Genomic DNA, 5,844 nt, shown 5'->3' on the forward strand with positions numbered 1-5,844 from the left:
AGTGTGTAAAGGCCCTAGTGGAGGTTACAGTTGGAGGTCTCTCACACGGGGCTGAATCCCAAACAGAACAATGAGTGCAGCTGAATTCCTCTCCCGTAGAAACAGCAAAAAGATGGATCCACAGACTTGCCTCCAAACACCGCAGGAGGTGGCACCAGGGCTCCTTTGTCTCCCAGCCCCTCCATGTACTTTCCTTTCGCTGTGTCCCTCTCAGGCTTCCATAAGAGACGCTACAGGCATGTGTTAGCAGGAGGGAGCACGCTGCGTGAGCATCCTGGACAAAAAAAAAACCTCCCTGTAATGACAATATGGTTCAGAATTTAGATCCGTCACAGAAGTCCAGAGTTACAGAGATAAAGATTTGAAATTTGAAAGTGAGTTGTTTTTTTGGATGGCGTCACCTAGTTCCTCCGCTCAATTTAATTTCTCTCTAACGACTAGGTCAGGAATTGGAATACAGTAGAGGGTTCTCAAAAACCCAAGAAGTGCGAGTTCGGGCACCAGCCAATCAGCGAAGAGCCGTACATTCTGTGTTGGCAACGATTCCTGAGATTGAGGATTTAAAGCTGGAAAAAAGAGAATGTTTGGTGAATTTTATCAAGGGGAAAGACGTTATTGCCCTTCTTACATACGTCACGACCAAATAGCAGTGATTGGTTAAATAAAAAAAAGTACCTGCCTACCATCGAGCAAACGAATTCTAACGCTGCGAGATCAGACGGTTTCTCTTCGTAGAAAAGTCGGCTAGATTTTTCCAGCTTTCCAATCCAAAGTACATGCTATGAATAATAATGAGTACAAGCTGGAAAAATGTATATATATTTTTTGAACTTTTTGGTACACATTAGTATGAATAAACACGCATCTAACATCATCAAATCCTGTTGGTTAAGTTTGAGCGTAATTGAAACTTCCCTCTGATCTCACTTGGTTTCCTTTGATATGGAGCAGGTCATTAAAAATTTAACAGCACCATCTGAGGGTCATTAGGTAAATAGTTCATGATAACGTTTCATATATTTGGCTTTTCTGCGCCTGTATTAAAAAGAGTGTGGATTTTTACTCTTTTAGTTTGAGGTAATACAATAACTTCAAGCATTCATTGTTGTTGAGGTGTATATCTGCAATTGCAATTCCATTAACCCATGGCATTCTGGTCAAATAAATCACTTTCAAAGGTAATTTTATGTCAGAGTTGTTTCATATACAAAATGTTACACTTTAAACATGGTGCAACAAGTCACAATTACTGATACTGTTCTGAAGTGTTCTGTAGGCCTGTAAGTCTGTAGTCCAGTTGAGTAATGTGTGAAAAAGTATTTGCACTTTTCACATAATCCAAAAGAGATCCTGAGTATCTTTAGCTGTTTATGCATTGTTTTGGTGTGGGACTATGCAGCCAGCAGACTTGGTTCAGCCATGTAGAAACAATGAGGTCCCCGTGCGCTCAGCTCCTGTCTCCACCAGTAAATCTGCCCTGGTAAGAATGACTGCAATGGAAGTACTAATTGCTTTTATTGATTCAGAGTTTTGCCTCATGAAGTGGACCTGATAAACACATCACCAGGGAGATGGAAGAGAAAGTAAACAGGGGCTTTTAATATCCACCATTACTGTCTCTAAAGTCTGGGAAATTGGAGTGCATTGGTTAGGGTTTAAAGTTGAGAGCAAATTGAGATCAGCAGTTTTTGATAAATGTTTTTCCTAAAAGTTTTTTTTTTTTTTTTTGAATAAGCAAGAAAAAATATTGTAATTTCTGAGAGCCATTCTGGTTTGATTCTTCCTCCTGCCTTAGCTTTGGGTCATCTCTTGTCATATATAGGTAAATATAAGCCAGAATAGAAAATGGTCACATCTTTATACAGCGCTTTTCCAGCTTCAAGGTGCTCAAAGCGCTTTACATCAAGCAACCACTCAGCCATTCACACACACACACACACACATTCATACACCGGTGTACACAGACCCTGTGCCCAAGGACACAACCACATTCATCTGTGGGAGCTGGAATCACACCGCCAACCTGTGGATCTGACCAATGATGTTTATGCCGAGAGCAGGATTCAAACCGCCAACCTTCGGATCAGTGGACAAACAGTCTCTTCCAACTGAGCTACTGTCACTATGACATCTCTTTGTATTATTTATACAGAGGAATATCAGTGTGGTCACCCTGTCCTCCACTCTCTCTGTCTTGAGCCAGAACCTAACTTGATTGTACAATCATTTTATTTTATTTTAATTTTTTGGTGACACATGAGAAACAAATGATTGGTCACCCAACATTTTAAATAAACTGACATTTCTTTCACCTCAGATTAACAGTTTAGTGCTTCGCTCATTGATTCCACAGAAAACCACAATGTTTTTCAGTCCAGCTTTTCTCTTTTCTGGACCATGTGTGTCAAATCCATCTGTCAATCATGAACATCTAAATTTGTGGATATTTACTGGTGACCAGACTCACATCTGTGTAAAGTACTGAAGAGTATTCTTGCATATTACTGTAAATGTACATGTAAACACCATGCATTGAATAAAGCACGTTGTTTCTTTTGTAGAGTAAAGCTCAAGTGAAACTATGCTTTCCACCTAAAACATATTCGTGGTTCATAAATTTCCGCTCGGTGAGAGAAACAGCAGTTCCTTAGGTGATAATAGAGGAGGGGATGTGCAGGAGCAGGCTGTAAACAATAAAGCACTGATGTTTGTCTTCCACGCTCCACTCTGCTCTCCTGTGTTTGACCATTAGAGCAAAGAGACAACGCAGATTTAATTAAAAGGCCTTACTTGTCTGCTGTTGTTTTGTTACGCCTGGGTGACAGTGAAGGTGTGGTGAGTAAAGAGTATAAAAGTATGTCAAGAGGAGAGGTGAACTTCATTATCATATTTAAGGGTAATTTAACTGTTCAGAAGACTGGCCATTGGAAAATTGAAGCAGTAACCCAAAGTGCAGCTTAACAGTATGAAATCAACTTTTGAAACCTGTATTTTTCCATAATAGAACTTGGATAGTGAAGATTATGCAGACATATCATATGAAGTCAGTCTTATTCTTTGAGCCCGCTGAAGTCCTGATTTGAAAGGACTCGTCTTGGTGTGTGACAGGGCAAAACATTCACCTACAAGATGTCAAAAGTTGGATATGAAGAAGAACAGAAATAGAAAATGTATCCTGTTTTTCAATTTGGTTATTTATTGCACTCTACAAACTCGACTCTTATTTGACCCGGAGGAGGGCATCCACCTTCCTTGTTTCCATGGAAATGTTGTTCCTGTAGCTATATTCCACAGTATGGCATAAGAATTGTCTATTTCCATGGAGAATATGCAGTGGAGAAACTTTCTATTTCAGTAAAATCCTGCAGGATGACGTACCCACTCTAGAACATTACATATTATACTTTTAAGGTTTGTTTTTGTTTCAAGAAAGTGTGCACTGAGTTGTCGACCGGGCTACTTGAGACACAGCTTAAACAAATTATAGTGAAGTACCCTACCGTGAATTCAAACTAAAACGTATCCAACTCACAAACAACTTTAGTGTCCTCATTTACCTAAAGCAGATGGTCACCCCTCTCAGGCATTTGTATTCAAGTGGCATTTCAAAGCAGCGCCTTTGTAAGCCTGTGGTGTCAGCAAAAACCATCAGGAGGGGGCTATAGCTGCTCCAACCACAACAGCAAAACGCAAATGAGAAAAAAAAAATCAGCTAATTAATGTGGTAAGAGTCTCAGGTGACAGCGTTAATGTAATGTTATTATGCTAATAAACCTCACAGGGCGCTGCCTCTGGAGCGGTGCGTTTGTGGTTCTAATGATTCAGTGGAATAGATCCAAAGTCATATTGGCGTTTTCCTTTCTTTGCTCGGAGCACCTCGGCAGCATACATTCATTTCTATGGATTTTTCAGTGCTGCTTGTTCCAAATGGCTTTAATGTTATGGGCTCACGTAAGTTTCATTACATTTGGTAATGGTTAAGTGAAGGCAGCAGGTCTCCAGGGTAGATTTGTGGGATCAAATTGAACAAGAGCAACTATAAAGTATTTAACATGGACATAAATACAAATATGTTTTAGTCTGTGGATGTGAATGGAATGACAGGAAATGGCCTTAAGGAAGAAGTGACTGATGCTTGTGCTAATGAGCATTACCCAGGGACAGAGGTGCCTTAAAGCCCTCCCAGCAGCAGAGCCCTGTGGCACAATCTGCTCTGTAAACTACATTGATCTTTCCTGGGTTTCATTGAATTAGGATTATTTTTCTGTTTGATGTGAAATAGAGGAACAGTAGCAGAGTTGTAACATTATTGGACATTTCATCTACTCTGTAAAGTTGTTCCCTCTTCTAAAATACAGCTAGAAATGTGTTTGTCCACTGATGCGAAGGTTCCACTCTCGACATAAACATCATCGGTTGAGCGGTCAGATGTGTGCGATTCTAGCTCGCACAGACGGATGCTGTGATTGTGTCCTTGGGCAAAACACTTCAGCCATCTTGCCCCATGTCTGCGTTCACTGGTGTGTGCATGTGTTTGTGAATGGTTCCTTGATATAAAGCACTTTAATGGCGGAAAGGTGCTATATTGAAAACTGTTGCCATTTATCAGAGGTGGGACCAAGTTGCTGTTTTGCAAGTCTTGAGTAAGTCTCAAGTCTTTGACCTCAAGTCCAAGTCAAGTCCCAAGTCAAAGATAGACAAGTCCAAGTCAAGTCTATGGAGTAAGAAAGCTGTCAAAAATATTTGTGCGCATAAAATAGAAATCCGTGCGTATTTGGGAAATCCGTGCATATTTGGCTGTAGTTGCGCATAAAATAAATATTTGTAAACTCTCAAATGAGTCCAGTCGTACATAAAATATATTGTGTGTATTTTATCCATCAGAATACGAATTGAAAAATTATGACGTCATGAATTACAATCACGAAATGAAAATTTACGATTACGCTTTCATCAGTACGAATACGAATTCACAGACGGAACTTTACTGTCAAAAATACGTCATCACTTCACAGACATTATTCATCGAGCAGAAGAAACATCGATCAAGATCAAGACTGCGCATGCTCAAGTTTGTAGCAGAGGGTAAAAACAGAGTAATAGCACAAGGAGCTACAACAGCGACCAACAAGTGGGTTAATTAAAATCTATTGTAAAAATGTCTTGAATTCGGGAACCGAACGCTGCTGTATAATATTGTGTAGAAACACCTCCTTTGAACGGGAAATTGCACCTATATGTTAATAACATAGTGGAGCCAGTTGGCGAACATCCGACGTAACGTTATCCCAGGGCTAATTAGCAAATATCAGGTTCTCTGTATGTTTAGATTAAAACATTCACGGCTACAGCCACAGCGAGCATCAGTCAGTCTTCACTTCAGGACTACAAGTCCCCACCTCTGCCATGAAGCATTGTGCAAACCAATGCAAATGCCTCCCACTGCTTTAAATGCAGCATCTTTCTCCGGGAAGCTGTGTCCAATCAGGAACCCTGCTTTCATTTTCTTTCTTTAATTATATAATCCAGAGAGAAGATATTTGTTTTATATCCACAAAGTTAATGAACCAGATTTTTCACTCCTTTTCATTTGTATTGGAAATAACAACAGAAATGTATTTATTTGATCAAATCAGACATGCATCCTAATGTAAGGTACATTTCCTCAGTGGAAATCTGGAGCCTTTGTGTTGCTTAATCTTCAAAAATGACTAATCAGACGCCATACTTGGTGCACTGGTACATTATACTCCAGGAAACATGCTCAGAGCACATATGTGTGTATATGGCTTTCAAATCCCAGTGAAGGGACAGCTCACAGCAATTAGCAAGTGTTAGCATAAT

The sequence above is a fragment of the Boleophthalmus pectinirostris genome, unplaced genomic scaffold (assembly GCF_026225935.1).
Source record: "Boleophthalmus pectinirostris isolate CB_2022bp ecotype Guang Dong unplaced genomic scaffold, ASM2622593v1 HiC_scaffold_10, whole genome shotgun sequence".
NCBI classification, from domain to species: Eukaryota; Metazoa; Chordata; class Actinopteri; order Gobiiformes; family Gobiidae; genus Boleophthalmus; species Boleophthalmus pectinirostris.